Source organism: Martes martes, assembly GCF_963455335.1.
Source record: "Martes martes genome assembly, chromosome: 15".
NCBI classification, from domain to species: Eukaryota; Metazoa; Chordata; class Mammalia; order Carnivora; family Mustelidae; genus Martes; species Martes martes.
In genome coordinates, this window is record NC_137903.1 from 60,601,548 (window position 1) to 60,621,932 (window position 20,385).

Here is a 20,385-nt window from a genome sequence, read left to right on the forward strand (position 1 = left end):
ACTGAGGCTAGCTTCCATTTTATGACAAAGGGAATTAACACAGCCAAAAATGCACATTAGTGAGGTTTTTTTGGATCGGAAGATGAAGTCTAATTTCAGAAATGAAATGATTAAATGAGAGGAGTCAAAATGGATAGTCTGCACTTTCATTCTTAAGGCTCAGTCCCTTTAAAAAATATGAACTTAAAAATGTCACTACTTTAAAAATATAACATTTTTGTTTGTGAGATTAGATCAGATCCATGCAGTGATTTATATCAAATATGTGACTACTCTGAAAGGTATATTTATGGTTTCATTTGGATGTTTTGAAAGCCTAATTAAAGGGTAAAATAATACATCTTTTAGAAAAATGTGAGGTGTAAAAGAAGGCATCATTATGATGCTCAATATCTTTGGGAAAAAAATATTTTAGGAAAAAATATGGCACAAGAACCTTTAAGCCTTTGGAGCACATGAGATTCCTGAGACAAAATAATATTACACTAAAATGGCACTAAAAAAGGTAACAAAAGCACTCTAAGACTAATAAATATGAACATCTAAAATATATGAAAATTTATGATAGTTTATTATTTGGTCTCAGGATGAAATTATCCTTATCTTACTGAAACTCAAATATTTCAAAGCAAAAATACCTTATACAGAAATCAGGTTTTAAATAATTTATACACAAAAGTAGAAATATTTATCATGGAACATCTACAATTTTTAAAAAAGAATAAAAGATAAATATTCAGAGTGTTTAAACCAGAAAATCAAATAAAAGGGAGTAAAAGGTAGAAACATTTTCAGATTCAGCAGAAAGCAAGAAACAATTTTAATTCACAAAAATGCAATCTCCTTTTGGAAAACGAAGTCATATATAAGTAAAGTGTTTTAAACTTAGTATTTAAGTACATTTCAAATTTCCTCACGTCATTACGCAATATGCTGAGCACTTTCCAACTGCATTTAATACATCAGGCAAGATAAAATAATGATTCGGGTTTTTCTGACATTTACTACACCATAAATATTCAGTTTATCCCCATCAAAACCGTATATTACCCATAATTTAATAAAACAACTTATAATGAGTTCTCAAATATTTTTAGTTTCAAAAATCTACACAATAACAAGTCTATCACTTTCACTCAGAGTAGATTTCCTATATATATTCAGATCAGAATACTAACTGCCATTGATCTGTTTCTGTAAAATATTTCAAACTGATAAAGTTATACCAATTTATTTCTAATCCCATAATTTAATATAATTCAAGATACGAAAAAACATCAGTCTATTAAGTTTTATTCGCCTAACATGCAATTAACAAAAGCAAATGTGTATAGAATTGGAAATAATGTTGACTTTAAAACTTCAAAAATTCACTCATTAATTTTGTACACAATGCTATATGCAAGAAACCATCCTGGCTATTATGGTGAGCTCAGAGGGCTTCTATCCCTATACTCAGGAGTTAACAATTCAGGTGGGTAAATGAGACGTACACACACACACAAAACTATCAAAATACAAAGCACATAAACAAGTGAGTGGTAAAGAAAATCTGTGCTTCAGTAGGTCAGATTAGGGATATATTAGCATGGTCAAGAAAAGTGGGAAGAAGGTAAGGGCACATTAACTCATCGAATGACATGGGACCAGCATCGTGAAAGGTCTTGACTGACTTACAGATTAATAAAGCTGTATTTTTCTTATAGATAATGGAGAGATATTAATGGCTTAAACAATTCAATATGAGAGAAGTTCCTCTTTAAAACAACTGGAGCCTTGTTTATGAGTAATTTAAGATGGCAGAGGTAGGCGGAAGGAAGACCACGAAGAGAGTTGCAATATTCCAGACGTGAGAATAGAGACACTTCAAACGAACGTAAAGTTGGTGAATACACGGAAATAAAAGGAGAAGTATCAGGAGATATCAGAGGCGATTCCAGAATTCTGAATTTAGAAGATACCAAAAAATAACAGAAAATGTATAAAATCCCAAACTTTCTTAAAGAGAAAAGATGTGACAATTTTTATAAGCACTGTGTGGTAATTGCCTTTTGAGTACAAATCAGCTGCTTTCTTGTTCTCATATAACAAAAAGTCAGAGGCTGCACTGAAAGCCAATCAAACACAGAAAGAAAAACATGGGCCCCTGCTTATTATCATGAGCACTGGATGTTACATGTAAGTGATGAATCACTAAATTCTACACCTGAAACCAATTTGACCATATATGTTAACTAACTAGAATTTAAATAAAAACTTGAAAAAACAAAACACACATGGGCCGCAAAGTCAACACAAATCAGGGCTTCAGACACAGCTCTGGCACTTTCCAGTCCTGTGACCGTGGACAAGTCACTTGACTGTTAATCAGATTCTGCCGTTTAACATGGGAGTAATGGCAGTAGCAAGCTCCCAAAGCTATCGGGAGGATTAAATGAGATGCTGAGTACTTATCAGAGTGTCCAGCACATAGGAAGAGATGAATAAAACACAGCTAATGTGATTATTGCTGCTTGTTTTCTCTACTGATCTTTCAAGGAGAGCAAGGTGGGGTAAGTAGAAAAATTGACGGGCCGAAGGATATATGGCTATCATCAGAGTTCTTGACTTAATTCAATAAAATTCTCCCCAGAATTCAGAGGAAAACTGAATAAAACTTTATTACAGTTGCAAAATGCAAAAAGCATTTTTCTTAGGAAGATGGAAAATTACTGCCTGCTTCTGATTGTCTGTGCCAGAAAAAGAGCTTATTGGTGCAGATCATCAAAATCAACAAATAGTCTAACCAGCTGGACCAGGGCTCAACACTTACTCCCTGAGTCAGGAAAATCTGCCATGGCACCAACTCCAATAGTCAGAGGAGGAATCTCTTGCCAGAAATGCCATGCTCCCCCTGGCAGGATAACCCTTTGCCTCACCCAACTAGGTCAACACTGCTTGCCTGGCTGTATATAGTGGTTCTGGGATAAAGGACCAACAGTCAGAGGCCAGTGGTACATGACTCCCAAAGTACTCTATTAACCTGCAGTGTCTACAGTGCAGTTTGGTGCACCCATCTTCTGGCTACCGAGGCAAACACAAGTCCAGAGAGCGTTACACTTTACCAAAAGATATACTTCCAGTCCTGAATGTAACCACGAGAACTGAAAGGAGAATCTATTAAAAGTGGCTTTCTCAGGAGAATCGTACCAGGATCAGATATGGAGAAAGGCAGACTTTCTTTATAGTCCTCTATACCACAGAAAGTTTTTTTTTTTTTCTTCTTGATCACGGACATATGTAACTTTATTTTTATTATTCATTAGTTTTTCGTATCAGGGTAATTTACCTAATTTAAGTCAAATAGTACTCAACGGCTCATAACAAAGAAGGGCAGTGCCCATGCTCTACCCTGTACCCATCTCCAATCCTGATCCTCAATGGTCCACCCTGCCTACTTTCCTGATATTTATCTTCATATTTTATATGACATACTTATAATGCTATTTCTTGATTTTGCAATATTAAACATTATCTACTGATTTCCTACAGTAAAAAAGTAACAATTTAGGTCACTCAACAGACTTATCTCATCCTCCCATCTAACAATTCTGGTTAAATCATTAGTCAGTAGTTCATTTATATTATAATGATTATAGAAATATTGTTCACTCCTGAGACGAATATTATTTTGATTCAATTTTTATGCAAGATTTTATTATTTCTGGAATTAACTGCCTACTTTTGAATAGCTTATTTTTTTTTACATACCTGACATTTCTTCCCCAATGTTCAAACAGATCTGTCAAATACCCAACAATACTTTATTTACAAATAATAAAACACATCAGAAAAATGATCAGTTCCTTTTAAATTTTCCCCCTAGATATATTCTTCTTGGTGCCTATGTCTGACCTCATTGATCTCTGTCTTGGGTCAAGCCTTAGACATGATCCTATTAGAGTTTCCTGTTTTCTGGCTGGTAAGTCATCCTGTTTTTCGGTTTACTTCCTTTTTTAGTTAAAGTACATTCTCCAGGTAACTTTCATAAGAAATAATATAGGAGTAATACATTTTTTAAAGTATTTGCATGCCTGAAAATGTCATTTTTCTATGTATCCACTCGATAGTTTGGCTAGGTATAAAAAAATCTATGCTGAAATTAATTTTTACTCAGGATTTTTTTTGAGGTTAGTTTTATTTTTTATGTTTTAAATTTTATTTTGTTTTTCCAGTGTTCCAAGATTCATTGTTTATATACCACACCCAGTGCTCCATACAAAATGTGCCCTCCTTAACACCCACCGCCAGGCTCATCATCCCCCAAAGCCCTCAGTTTGTTTCTCAGAGTTCACAATCTCATGCTTCATCTCCCTGTCCGATTTCCCTCAATTCAATTTTCCTTTCCTTCTCCTAATGTCCTCCATGTTATTCCTTATGTTCCACAAGTAAGTGAAACCATATGATAATTGAGTTTCTCTGCTTGGCTTATTTCACTCAGCATAATCTCCTCCAGTCCCATCCATGTTGATACAAAAGTTGAGTATTCATCGTTTCTGATGGCTTGGTGATATGCCATTGCATACAAGGACCACATCTTCTTTATCCATTTGTCTGTTGAAGGGCATCTTGGCTCTTTCCACAGTTTAGCAATTGTGGCCATTGCTGCTATGAACATTGGGGTACATACGACCCTTCTTTCACTTCATCTGTATCTTTGGGGTATATACCCAGTAGTGTAATTGCAGGGTCATAGGGTAGCTCTATTTTTAATTTCTTCAGGAATCTGCACACTGCTTTCCAAAGTGGCTGCACCAACTTACATTCCCACCAACAGTGTAAGAGGGTTCCCCTTCCTCCACATCCTCTCCAACACTTATTTACTGTCTTGTTAATTTTGGCCATTCTAACTCGTATAAGATGGTATCTCAATGTGGTTTTGATTTGATTCTCCCTGATGGCTAATGATGATGAACATTTCCTCATGCATCTGTTAGCCATTTGTATGTGTTCTTTGGAGAAGTGTCTGTTCTTGTCTTCTGCCCATTTTTTGACGTGATTGTATGTTTTTTGAGTGTTGAGTTTGAGGAGTTCTTTATAGATGTTGGATATCAGCTTTTTGTCTGTAGTGTCTTTTGTGGATATCTTCTCCCATTCCGTGGTTGCCTCTTTGTTATGTTGACTGTTTCCTTTGCTGTGCAGAAGCTTTTGATCTTGATGAAGTCCCAAAAGTTCATTGTCGCTTTTGTTTGCTATGCCTTTGGAGATATGTCTTGAAAGAAGTTGCTGTGGCCGATGTCGAAGAGGTCACTGCCCATGTTCTCCTCCAGGACCTTGACAGACTCCTGCCTCATGTTGAGGTCTTTTATCCATTTCTCTACTCAGGATTTTTAAGGGGCTACTCCACTGTCTTAATAAGATTGTAATACTGCAATTGAAAAGTGCTATGCTATTCTGATTCCTAGCACTTGGTCTCTGATTTGGTTTTTTGTTTCTGAAAGCTTTAATAATCATTTCTACTTTCCCCTGGCATTTTGAAATTTTACAATGTTGGACCTTAGAACAGGCCTTTTTTCATGCTTTGTGCTCGGTTTTCAGTGGGCCCTTTTCAATCTGGATGCTTATTTTCTTCAGTTTGGGGAATTTTTCTTGTATTATTATTTTAAAATATTTTGATGTCAAACATTTTAATATTTCCTCTTCTTGGAACTCCTGGACATTGGTTTTTGTCTCCATTGGATTTATCATCTAACTTTTGTCTATTTTCTATTTCACTATCTTTTGATTCTAACTTCTAGAAGATTCTCTTGACTTCATCTTTCAAAGCTTCCACTGAATTTAAGAAAAGATTTCTGCCACAATTTTCATTCCCAGGAGATATTTCTTATTTTCACTGTTTTATATAGCATGCTATTTTTATCTAATGGATATAATATTTTATTTATTAGAATAGTATAGTATTTTAAGTGTTTTCCTCTACTCTATTATACATTGCCTCAATTTCCTTTTTTTCTGCTTGTCTATTTTTAGACAATCCCTTATATTAGAGGCTTTCTTCAAATGCATGGTGATACTTGGCTATCATTTCACATTCTGAATGAAGTGGTGAACAAAGAATGGTTTTGGGATAATGTGATACTTTACATTATTGTTCAGAAAATTTTCACTCCTATCTCCCTTCCACTGGGGATGGAATGCACTGTCTCTTCCTAATGACTTTGGACTTGGCCATGTGATTTCATTTGGCCAATAGAATTTTGTGACTATAATTTAAGTATAAGTCATAAATATGTTTATGAGGTTTGGCTTTGCTTTTGTATTCTGGTGATTCTCCATTAGAAAAGAATGCCCTGGACAGCTGCTACCCCTTTTGCCTGGACTGAAGAATAAATACCTGTGGAGCAGAACCAAACCCAAATCACAGCCCAGACAACCTACAAACTATAACCCAAAGCAGAGCCACCAGTCAAATGAAGCCTAGATCAGCCAAATCTCAGTTGACCTGAAGATTAATGAAATGAGCACAAATGATTGCTATCATAAGCCATGAGTTGTTCAGTAGAAAATGATTGACAAGTCACTCTAAAGGAATGTGGTATGTGACAACTGTCTATTTCCTTAGACTTTTATTTGATCTTTAAAACAACTGCATGAAGCACATAGGGCAGGTGTTCATTTGTACAAAAAAGAAATTGAGGGTCAAAGACATTGAATGATTGTCCAAAGAAGTAAATCCATGCCTTGACCCAGATCTTCCAACATTATTGCCTCCACACCATACCATAAGTTAAACATTGGCTTTCAATCTTTTTTGTTTTCTTTTCTTTTCAAACAAAACCATGGTGAGAAATCCATTTTACATCACAATTCAGAAACATGCATGTTCTTGCGCACACACATTTGAATATAACTAGGATTTCATAAAATATTATTAATCCTTACTTTGTGTGAAGTGCTCAGATATGTCCTATTGCTTCTTGTTCTATACACTTTAAAAAAAACTTCTGATTGCAACCTATAATATTATTTTCACTGTCTTGCAATTTGAAAAGCATTGTGTATTTCTGATAAATAAGAAACACTTTTTACATAAATTAAGTAGAATCAAATAAAGAATTTTATTAAGGGGCGCCTGGGTGGCTCAGTGGGTTAAAGCTTCTGCCTTTGGCTCAGGTCGTGATCCTAGAGTCTTGGGATCGAGCCCCACATCGGGCTCTCTGCTCAGCGGAGAGCCTGCTTCCCTTCCTCTCTCTCTGTCTGCCTCTCTGCCTACTTGTGATCTCTATCAAATAAATAAAATCTTAAAAAAAAAAAAAGAGTTTCATTAAGAGAAGCTCACACATTTCTCTTGATTTCTTAAGAAAAAATATCCAAAGAAATGAATATAAAACCCATCTGAAAAATTATGTCATCATAATCCTAGAGGATAACTACCTGGAAAAACAAAGTAGCATACATGAGTGATTTTATTCCAATGGTTGTGATTTATCCCCGCTACTAAACATCATGTGACTTAAAAATAATTTAATAATTCTTAATATAGGATAACCTAGTTGTATATATGAGGCAGAGAATGGGGAGAAAAGAGAAAAAAAACAAAACAAAAGAGAACAGTAAGCAGACAGGAACCCAAAATTCTTGCAAAGTAAGAAAGAAGAACTTGTGGTTTTGAAGCTGACAAAACTTGACAGCGTGAATTTATCACTCAGAAACCAATGGATGAATTCATACAATATATTTAGAAAATAGAATAGTATCAGATACTGACAAATGAAACACAATAATGTATACCTTGGGAGAGAGATCATAGTTTCTGTCAAGTTCTATACAGGTAGAAAGAATGAACTCTCTGGAAATTTAGAACGTGCTCGCTGACACTTCTATTAACTTACAGATGTTAAGGATGCTTCTACCAAATCACTAATAAGGTTTTGTCTGGAGATACATTAGCTACCTATGGGTATTTAAATTTAAGTTAATTAAAATAAAAAGTTTAGTTCCTCATTTGCATTAATCACATGATAAGTGCTCAATATGGATTGTTTCTGCCATACTGGACAGTGCAGGTAGAAAATATTTTCATCACCACAGAAAATTCTATTGGGCAGCACTGCTGTAGAATATAGCAACATGCATTTCTAAGACTCACTCTCCAAACTGCACTCTTAGAAAACCAGCCTATGTGAATAAAAGGGGCATTTGGGTGGCTTAGTCCTTTAAAGGATCTGAATTTTTTTTTTAAGATTTTATTTATTTATTCAGAGAGAGAGCACAAGCAGGGGGAGAGGCAGGCAGAGAGAGAAGCAGACTGCCCACTGAGAAGTGAGCCCAATGCAGGTCTCGATCCCAGGACCCTGGGATTGTAACTTCAGCTGAACATAGATGCTTAACCTACTGAGCCACCCAGGCGCCCCCAAACTTTTCAGTTTTCTAATTGTTTCTAATGTGACTAAATTGATCCTTATTCTAAGCAAATTTTTAAAAAAGAATTTTAACAAAAGTTTTTTTTTTTTCTTTTTTTCCTTTCCTGAATGTTAAGGGAGGTGGCACCAACTGATCACTTATATTCAGAGGCATTTCCTCAGAGGGAAAGTAACTCTCAGCCAAAACAAGTGTTCAAACCAGATGAGAAGGGACTACAGCAGGAGAGGTGTGCCTTTCTGAAAGTATGTATCCAAGGAAAAGAAAAATTTAAGACATCTAAAATAAAACGGATTCTGTTACACTGCGATGATACAGCAGACTTCTTGGTGAAGCCAAGCTTAGACCACTCTTCTGTGAGGCCAAGAGATACAGAGGCAAAAACAAGCATCATTTCAGCTGTGGAGTCAGTTTACCTAAAAGAGCCCGGGTGAGAGCTCTACTCTTTTGGGCTGCCTTAGGAAATGCTTTCTGCTGGCTAGAAGTAGAGGAAGGGGCTGCTTTGTAATCTCATAATCGCAAATTTCTACTTATCACAGACAAAAAAAAATATTAAGCCATTCATAAGTCTAAATTTTTTCTTTGAAATAGTGAGGTGCCTTGTTTTGCCCCGAATTTTCTCATGCTCTTTCGGTGCTCTAAAGGGGTAAATTATTCGGGTGCACGGGTGGCTCAGTTATTTAAGCACCCAACTCTTGATTTCAGCTCTGGTCATGATCTCAGTGTTGTGAGATCAAGCCTTGCGTTGGGCTCCGTGCTCCACATGAGCAGAGCTTGAGACTCAACCTGCTTGAGATTCTTTCTCTCCCTCTGTCTCTGCCCCTCCCCTTGCTTGCTTGCTCTCTCTCTAAAAATAAATAAATAAAATCTTTAAAACAAACGGGTAAAATATTAACATTGTTCAAATATCCATATGCTTACACATTCACATTGTAAACACCATGGAGAGAGATCTTGACCTTTCACATCTGCTGATGTTAGATAAAGGGGCATTAAGATGACCCCGGGTGAGGAGAAATCTGAAATAAGATGCGATTGTTGGAAAGCCGTAAAAAAAAAAAAAAATTTTTTTTTAAAAAGGTGATCATTTTTTTCTAATGTTTCACTGCGAAAGAGTTGTTAAGGTGCAAGAACATGGGTAAGAATGACTGGGTGAGCTAGCTGCAGATCACAGATTACAATGGATAAAGAAGACCCCACACTATGAGTAAAAAAGACGGAAAGAACACAATGTTAAAATCTATGTTGGATTCTTAAATTAATGAAGTAGTCAAATATATAAATCTGCTCACTGCTGACCATACCGGTTACTGGGAGATGTACCAGTGATGTGATTTGAAAATTATCTGAGAATCACTTTTGCATTCGGTTCAATACCAGAAAATGTATCAAGGACTGCACTAAAAAATGACAGCCATCAATCGTGATGTTAAGAAAGAACCTACCACTTCTGAGACACACCTGCCTCCTGTGGGTGGCTGAATCCTTCATTTTCTACTTCGAAGGTCCCCTGTTTCTTCTAGTCTACAGTTTGATGCCAAGGGCCCTCAGGGTATACGATCTACATCACCCTGCTGGGGGGTACACTTCATCCTTGTCTTCATTCATCATGATCACAGACTCAGATGACTCAAAGTTAATGTTAACTGCAACAGGAATACAGAGTAGAGTTGCAATGCATAACAGCAAGACAGAAATGGAAGACGTGTACATAACTCTGTCCACCATTAACTCAGTGAGTGAATGTCTTGGAATGAATATGAAGATTGAGACACGAACATACTGAGCCTTCGGTCAGTCACAGCGCACAGGTACCTCTTACAGTATGAGCATCCCACTACATTTAGTGCAATTTTATCTAACAAAGAGATGTATTTTTCATACACATGGGCCCCCAAATACAAGCCTGTCTGGTCCCTGTCTGAATAAAAGGCAATCCATTCCAACAATGGAAGTAAAATAATATGAATTATTTCTGAGAAAGGGTACGAATGTCTCCAACGTGGTAGGGATATAATGCTCTAAACACATACAAAATTAATGCATAAAAATCCATGTGGACTATGAAAATTATGAGCAAGTTATGAGATTTTCAGAAGTCATTTTGACCACATAGAATATTCCCCTTTGAAACTGAATTTAGACATAACCCTCTCCTGAAATATCACTTCACTATAATGAAATATACTGAATTTATTTTAGTAGTAGAATTTATTAAAATAGCTTCACAAGTAATTTTAGTTCTATATTTATAAACATTCTGGAAGTTGAGGGGTCATTTACATTTTACTATTTTTAATCGGAGGAATTAATTGTTTTTGCTATCACTGGTGAAGACTTCGGGATTTGTCCCTACAAATAATTAAGGGTCTGCTATAATGTCAGAGACTTGAAAACAGCTTCCTAACACTGACCCCTGTGACTACCCCTCTCCCCTCAATGGTGAGTTGAGTGAATCACTAGGTTTAAATGTATCTATAAGTAAAAACCTCCTAGGAATAGTTGCTTGATCTCTTACAAATCCACCTCATTGAATTATCATCCAAGAGAATATTTCTGTTTTGTTCATAGCTGTGTGATGAGAACTATGTTAATGGAGTTATTTTAATAAACTCAAAACACTCCAGATCTTTGGTAGTCCCCTGGTTTACAAAGATGGTAATCCTATGCCATCTATTCCACTACACATACCATAAAATGAAATATCGGGACCTTGAAATATGACAGGTCTTGTAATGTTGTTTGTGGAGAGACTCTCACCAAACAGACCAGTGCAGGTCTACATTCCTCTGTACATAGAAAGGAAATCCTTTAGCATCTTGTAACCATCCCATGTGATAACTTTAAAAAAAAAAAAAAAAAACCCTTTAAAAAGGTAACATTTGGCTTCTTATCTTCTAGAAGGGAATTTATGTCAGCAATGTTCTTAACTTCCCAATTTAATAAAAGGAGAAACCATTTTACATTTAAAATGTGAATATATAAAATTAACTTCATGAGAACGTAAACTGGTGCAACCACTATGGAAAACAGTATGGAACGTCCTCAAAAAATTAAAAGCAGAACAAGCGGATGATCTGGCAGTTCTCCTTCTTGGCATTCATCTGAAGGGAACAAAATCAGTGTCTCAAAAAGATATCTGCAGCCCCAGGTTCATCGCAGCTTTAGTCACAGTAGTTAAGACAGGGACACAACCTGAGTGTCCGTGGATGAATGAACGGACCAAGAAAAAGTGATTTTAGATACTTAGCCATTAAAAAAAGATGGAAATTTGACATTTGTGACAAAATGGGTAGACTTTGAGGGCACTATGCTAAGTAAAACAAATCAGACAGAGAGACAAATACCATATGATGTCACTTTGTATGTGGAGTCCAAAAAAGAAAAACTGAACTCATAGATACAGAAAACAGATGGGTGGTTCCCAGAGGTGGGGGGTGGGCTGAATTGTTGAAGGGAGTGAAAAGGTACAAGCTTCCAGTTATAAGATACCTGGGGATGCAGTATATACTACCATGACTAAAGATATTATTGTACTATATATTTGAGGGTTACTAAGAGACTAGATCTCAGGAGTGCTCATTACAAGAAAAAAAGCATATAACTATGTAAAGGGATGGATATTAACTAAACTTACTATGGTCTTCATTTCACAATATATACATATATCAAATCATCGTATTGTACACCTAAAAACTAATATAATGTTAAATGTTAATTGAATCTCAAAAAAGTGGGAAGAACATGCAACTGTTACATATATGTATTACTTACATATATTACATATATTTAAATATATACACATATTTAAAATATGCATGTTTATACATTATAATCTATTATATGTATATGCATGTTTTAAATATATGTGACATATTCAAATTACCTGAAATGCTAATTTAATAAAATGACAGGGAAATTAGTAAAAAAAATGGCCAAGAAGAAACTGTGGTTCCTTCCATTCTTCCCTGAAATGGGGTCATGGGCCTTTGGCCAAAAGGCAGGAGAGAAAGGCAGGTGAAGACAACCCCAGTTTCTGTGGTGCGAGTCACCAACACAAAGGAATCTTTGGCCTGTGCTCCCTAACAAATTAATGCAATTCTTTTTCATAGTAACTCTCTCTATGATTCATATTAAAAAATGTTAGAGGAACTGTAAGTCAATTCTCTTTAAGGCACTTTATTTTTTTAAGAGACTTTATCTATTTATTTGTCACAGAGAGACAGACAGCATGGGAGAGCAGAGCCGGGGGAGCCAGCAGGCAGAGGCAGAAGCAGGCTCCCGGCTGAGCAAGGAGTGTGATGCTTCGATGTGGGGCTAGATCCCAGGATATCCTGGGATCATGACCTGAGCAGAAGGCAGATGCTTAACCCACAGACCACCCAGGCGTCCCTCTTTAAGGTACCTTAAAAGCATTTTCCCTGCTACAGCTAATACATCCAAAATAAAAAATAAACCTGGAGTTGTAAATGAGCTGTAATAAAAACAGGAAGATCCTTTTTCTGAGGGGATATCCTTGCATAAAAAAAAAAATAGGTCTTTTCAAAGGTCAAAAATCATTTCATATGTTTTTCTCTCTTATGAAAGAGGAACTATCCAACAAATGCTGGGAGATGAAAGAATTACTCAAGAAAGCATCTATAAATGTCTATCCTAAACTCAAATGTTCATTACGATTGTTGACTTTATCACCATTTGAAAACTATTTTATCACCAATTGAGAAAATCACCCAAAGCAAAAATAAATTATTTCCAATTTAGGAAAACAAACTGTTAGTTAATTCTTGTAAATAATTCCTTCCAATCCCTCAGTTCAACACAATAAGTGCTACTGAGTGCCTACTGAGTGCCGGGCATTGAACAGTATGTATATTACATATTTTATATATGTATGTATATAAATCCAGATGGCCAGATAATTACATACACCTATACATCTTCAATCTGTCCACTATTCGTCTTACTTTCTTGTCCTTTATACCTATATAATATAAATATTATATATATTATATTATATTATATTATATTATATTATATTATATTATATTATATATAAACTAATTTCCTATCATTTTGATAAAAAAGAGCAAACCCAATGATATGTCTTGTTTTTCATATCATTACCTCCTCAAATTTACAAGCATCTGGCCTATAGCAAATAACAGAAATTACTGCAATACTCTTACTTAGTTCCTATAAAAATCTATAATAGAAAATCTTGTAAGTATTAATATTAAGGTTCCAGGATTCATGTTAAATGAAATCCAACCATAATTTTTACATTATGTTTCTATATTTTGAGATCCCTTCTTTTGTATCTCTCTGAATATTATAGCTATTAATATTTCCTGATAAAATAATTCAATTGAAAATATACAGAAATATAATATTAAAATAACTTTAGTCATATTGCCCACTACTAATTACAATGTTGTTGCTACTATAGCATTTCTCATGGCTAGCAATGGAACTAAACACAAATAAAAAATAAGACTAAATATAAAACCACACTAAAACAATTTTAATAAATGAGAATGAAAAGCATTTTCAAGTAAGATAAAGATGATTTCACTTTCTATACAGATAAGTAAGCTGAAATGAACTAAAAGTATTGCTATTCTAAAAGTTTTAACTGATTTTGCTATAGGAAAAATTTTAACTAAATTTAAATGTGTGAAGTTTATTATGTATTTATGGTTTAGAAAACATCTTTTTATTACTAATGTATTGACCATGACCTCAGGTTCTCATTATGAGATTAAAAATACTTAAAAGAACATCAAGGATATAATTTATCACCCTAAGTTAAATAATCTTTGAAATATTTTCATGACTGACACTATTACCTTACATGAATTACAGCATAAAGGCTTCTATTCTATTGGCTTCTAATGGCGTAAAGAAATACAGAATTCCAACCATTTTCTATATTTTCTATCTGTGCTTCAAATGTAATTTTTCCAACTATAATTATAGGAATACCAATATTCAAGTATGCTTTTCAAAGCCAAAATTTTTTTTGAATAGACATAAAAGTACAGACAACTACCAAATTATAATTTCCAAAGAAAACAAGTTAATAAATTTGCTGCTATTCCAATAGTAAACATGGTTTTTCACTTATTATGTCAGCTATTAAAAATTGTGTAAAAATAAACCGGTCCATTGATTCTTAGTAGAAAAGCAGGCAATTGTGGCAAAATGACTGTGTCTCTTAGATAAGGCACACGTTTTTATTACTGTCCAACAAGCACAAATTTAAACTCTTATACTCGATGTTACTTTTTTAGAAGTTGTCAGAAAAGCATCAGTTAAATATTCTGACTCCTAAAGGGCAAACACAGGAAAGCTTTAGGGTTATTTTGCATCCAACTTTCAGGACCTTGATGTGCATTCCTTAATTTATCGAATAAAATTCTCCTTCCTTAAATAATGCACTGATCATATTTCTTCTAAAATGTGCTCCTACCAAAGGACCCTAAAACATTTGGGTGTTAACTCCCCGATTCACATCAAGAGTTTAATAAAAATATAGGCCTTAAAAAAATATATATACAGTGAGAGATAGAGATGCCCGGTTGTCATCTTTATCTATCCTGTCCCTTTACAAATGGGAACACTGGGGTCCACCGGGATCAAATCAAACAAACCAATTAATTTCACTCAGCGGGACTAGAACCCAGGCTTCGGACTCTTCATCGAACCCCATTTCCATTCAAATGTGGAATCATGCCAAACCACAATGCTAACTCAGTTAACAAGCATCAACAAGCTTCTATTGGCAATAATTAATTTTTTTAATGCAATAAAGAAAACACATCATCTGTTTCTTTCCTGACAACTGTTATTCAACAAGAAGTTTTTCTCTGTGCTTTGTGTATTCTCCTATCAGTGAAATTCTGTCAATCTCTGACAGACAGAACAAAATTAAGACTCAGATCCCCCTTTGTAAAACTAAATTCATAAGACCATATATGTCACTGCTTAATTTAAAAATATATGTTATTGGACTTTATTTTTATCATTATTTCTGTTTTGTATAGGTGCTGGGGCAAAAGAACATATTCTTTTCTCTCGAACCAAGAAAAGATCAAACATTTAGACCTATTCAAGATCTCCCAGCCTTTCACTTGAAACGGAATGATTTCGTTTCATAGGAAATCATTTTTTAATTTTTCACATCAGTTTGAGATGACTGAGGAAATAAAACCCCTCCCTAAGGAGTCTAGACCACTTAATGGCACAGATGAGGGAATGCAGCCCCTCCTCTGCCCCATACAAATATACTGGACCTGCAAGAGGTCAGCCCCTGCTACCACCTCCCCACTTTCTGTTACTCCTTGGTCTACCTGATGACAGAGGACAGCCACATCAGAGCTCCGGCTAGAAGACTCTAAAGAGAGTAAGACAGGTAGAGTTTTGCTGAAAACACACTGAGAGCATCCAAACCAAAATACGCTGACCACTGAAACAGCATGTCTGTCTTCGACTCACCTCTTAGCTGCTACTCTGCTCGGGACACAAAATGGATTCTCCTCCACTGGAAAAATTGGACAATTTAACCTTATCTTGTTGGACGGTTTTCACCAAAATTAATGAGACGTTCTTATGTGAAGAGGAAACAGCAAATTTTAACAACAAAACTGGGTTTATTTTTAGAGACATAACTGATTGAAAAAAAAATCCTTCTGTACTGAGACATGGCATACGTGATCTCACCTTATGGGGAGTTTTTAGAAAACTCACTTTAGCTGTGAGTTATAGAAATATTTCTGTAAAATTCTATTTGGGGAACTTAAGAATTGATTGTACTTCACTTTAACTCAAAAATAACCTATATTTTCTAACTAATTTGGCAAGAAGCTTCCAGTGCAAAGTAGATGCTTTAGTTAATAAATATTTTGAGCATGATTCTTTCCATTAACAGCATCCACATACAAAGGAGTAAATTCGTCCATTCATTTTGTTGACCATCTAGTCAATCACCACAGCTCTATGTATATACACAGCTTTTCATAGCTTAGAAGACAACTGCATACAAAGCACTGAATTTAGATGCTGTAACAATTAGAAAAGTAACATAATTTTTGCCTTCATTCACTTTTATTGAAAAATGAAGCCATCATAGAGGAAATTAATACAGGGTAATGATTAGGATGGTTCATTTTTCACTGAGATAAAACTGACATATGACATGTTATTACTGTTGACCTTGAACAACATGGGAGTTAGGGGCGCTGGTCCCTGACAAAGTTGAAAATCCACATATAACTTTTGATTCCCCCAAAACTTCACTATTAAAAGTCTACTGCTGACCAGAAGTCTTACCAACTATATAAGCAGTTGATTAACACATATTTTGTAGGTTCTATGTATTATATACTGTTCTTACAATAAAGTAAGCTAGAGGAAAAAATTTTATTAAGAAAAACATAAGGAAGATAAAATACATTTATAGGGCTGTTCCATATTTATCAGAAAAAATCCATTTATAAGTGGCCCCTAGGAGTTCAAACCCATGTTGTTTCAGGGTCACCGTGTAGCATAAGGATTTGACATATATATACAAACATGCTTTTAAAAGGATAGTAGGTCAACAGACTGAACAGAAGAAATCTGAAAAAATGGTTTTACAGAGTCAAATTCCTCAAATTTCTGATTTAGGCTATCCAGATTGTTTAGATGAAGCAATGGGAATTTCAGGCAGGCCGGTACCCCTTCCACTGGGAGTTTCCCAGCACAGGTTTGGATCTGATCCCCATTCACAAGGTGCTCTGGTTTCTTAGCAATCTATGCCTAATTTCTTCAGGTTTGCCATCAAGCGAACCTGTCATACGGCTCAGTGGTGCCCGCGTGCACTACTTGCACGTAGTAGGTACGAAAGTCAAATGTGCTTCGACTTGCTAAGAGTATTTTGAAGGAGAAGGGTCTGGTTCTCAAACAAGAAGAGAAACCACGAGCTTAAGCAAACACACGGAGGACGGAATGAAAATATCTAGCTATGGGGGGTCTCCAGCCACAGTCTACCGGGTTCTGTTCTGCTACGTGTGCTAAACTGTTTAAACCACTGACTTTACTACGGGCCCAAAGATGCGCTGTTCAAATCTGCCTGTGACACAGACTCGAGAGGACTAATCGATGATGATGAGATCTCAAAACAGAATCCAAAGAGGTTCGGACCCCCTAACACAATAGGTCCAAACAAAATAACCAACTTTCAGAGAGACAAACGCAAATACCTCTATTTACAGTCCAATGTAGGGCAACAGACCTATACCATCTGGGGTTTTAACTGAACCGACGCTCAGTAAGAGTTCACAGTGAGACACGTTGGATACACACATAATGCAAAATGAGAACGCAAACTAATCTAGCCCTGAGGCTCCATGACTGTACGCTCAGATGACCCACCAGGTCACACCCAAAATACGAGAGTCAGTTCTCATGACTCTGGAAAGCAACTAGATAAGACAGAACACAGTTAGGAAAAAGAGATAAGGGTGGGGAATGGGAAGAGCAATCATCGAGACATTAATTAAAATAAGTTATTAACATTATGTGTCACATGCTGAACCAGAGGGTTAACACAGATTATCTCACATTTTACAAAATCCTGTAAAGTGATCATTTTATGGGCACCTGGGTGGCACAGTCGGTGAGTAACCAACTCTTCATGTCAACTCAGGTTATGATCTTGGGGTCATGGGATCGAGCCCCGCATCTGGCTCCGTACTCAGCAGGGAATCTGCTTGAGATTCTCTCGCTCCCCCTCTCTCTGCCCTCTTCCTGCTCATGTGTGTTCTATCTCTAAAATAAATAAATAAATCTTAATTTACTTTAATTTATTTTATTTATTTATTTTTTACTTGACAGAGATCACAAGTAGGCAGAGAGGCAGGCAGAGAGAGAGGGAGAAGCAGGCTCTCCACTGAGCAGGGAGCCCCATGCAGGGCTCGACTCCAGGACCCTGGAATCTTGACCTGAGCTGAAGGCAGATGCTTAACTCACTGAGCTACCCAGGCGCCCATTTAAAATTTTTTTTTTAAAGTGGTAATTTTATCTATTCTCATTTTACAGATAAGAAAACTGAGGCTTAGATATCTGAAGTAATTTGCCCAAGTTCACCATGGAGTAGATAGTGAAGTTAGAATCTGACTTCAGGGCCAACCTCTCTACCCACCCAACCTCCAGTTACTGGGACCCTACCTGCCTGCGAGACACTGAAGCCCCAGAGATACCAGAGCAGTGGCTTGAAGTCTGTGAGGCACACGGCTCTCATGGGAAAGGCACGAACCAAGGACCTGCTGTGAGAGTGCGCCCAATGTGTCTGTGGAACGTCAAGGAAGCTCGGGTGGTGCAGAGTGATGCGGGGGGAGAAGCACGAGACAGTTGTCATCAGAAGAGTAACAAGATTTGTCACAGGTTTTAACAGGGTCCCTCTGGCTGCAAAGGGACTAAGATGGGGAGACAGAGGGAGAAGGGAAATCAGTTATGACATCCTTTCAATAACACCAGTGACGATGATAGTATCTTGAATGACAGTGTGGGAGTGGATATAGCTGATGAAAGTATATGGATGGCAAGTAAGCACCCAAAAAGAAGGTTAGTATCATTAATCATTAGGGAAATGCAAATTAAAACCACAATGAGATATCATTTTACACTTATTAGAGTCAGACACTTAACCGACTGAGCCACCCAGGCGCCCCAAAAGAAGTACTTTCTCCTCAATTCTGACTCAAACTTTTTGCCTGCACAACAAAGATGAACTAGGAGTAAGAGGATGTGTCCTCTAGTTGACCTATTATTACTTATTATTGAAAGCTCATTCTTCAGCTCACCCATGCATTCATGGACTTCATTCAACTGACAGATAACACTCGTGGTAAGTCTTCTCTGTGCCCGGTGCTGGGGACACAAGGATGCGTAAGACAGAGATTGACTTCAAGTGGCTTACTGCTGTATCTGGCAAGTGATGTCAGTTTTCTGGGGCTCAGTCTTCCGTCCTCATGTCTTGAGCTTCCTTTTGTCCTCCAGGAATATATGGAAGAGGGTCTCTGCAAATCCTGTCCCTTGTGCCTGAATGGCCTTCCCTTCCTATCTCTCTGCTCCACTCTAGACTAGGCTGAAATATGACTTTTATGATAGGATTTTTTTAAGCAACAGCTTTATTGACATAATTCACATACAATTCTCTCATTAAAGTGTACAGCTGAATGTGTTTTAGTTTATTCAGAGTTGTGCAACCATGACAGTGGTCAATTTTAGAACACTTAATTACCCACAAAAAAAACCCCATGCCCATTAGCGGTACTTTCCCCCCAAAATGCCCCCAACCTCCTCAGCCGGAAGCAACCACTAATCTTTCTGTCTCTATAGATTTGCTATTTTGGACACTTCCCACAAATGGAATCATACAATATGTTGTCTTTTGTGACAGGCTTCTTTCACTCAGCATACTTTTTCATGGTTCAACCATTTTATGGAATGTACTGGATGTCTTTTGTTTTAATTGTCAACATACAGATAGAGATAGAGATATTTTATTTTATTCATCTATTTATTAGTTGATGTCCATTTAAGTTGTTGCCAGTTTGGGGCTATTGCGATGAATGCTGCTTTGAACATTCCTGAACACAGTTTTGTGGGGATATGTTTCATTTCCCTTGGGTACATACATAGCAGTAGAATTACTGGGTTATAGTGTAACTCTATGTTCAACCTTTGGAGAAACTGCCAGACTTTTTTCCAAAGCAGCTACACTACTTTACAATCCTACTAGCAATTCATGAGGCTCCAATTTCTCCACATCCTTGCCAACACTTGTTATTATCTGTCCTCTTGATTTTAGCCATTCTAGTAGGTATGAAGTAGTATCTCATTTTGATTTGGATTTGCATTTCTCTGATAGCTAACAATGATGAGCAACTTTTCACATGCTTTTTCTGCCATCTGCCTATCTTCTTCGAAGAAACATCTTTCAAG

At 36.4% G+C, this 20,385-nt stretch overlaps 1 protein-coding gene across 4 annotated transcripts in view; it reads right to left on the reverse strand.

The window, feature by feature from the left end:
- The window catches only part of SDCCAG8 (SHH signaling and ciliogenesis regulator SDCCAG8), a 228,077-nt gene that overhangs the window by 117,424 nt on the left and 90,268 nt on the right, over positions 1-20,385 (reverse strand). The window lies entirely within an intron of this gene.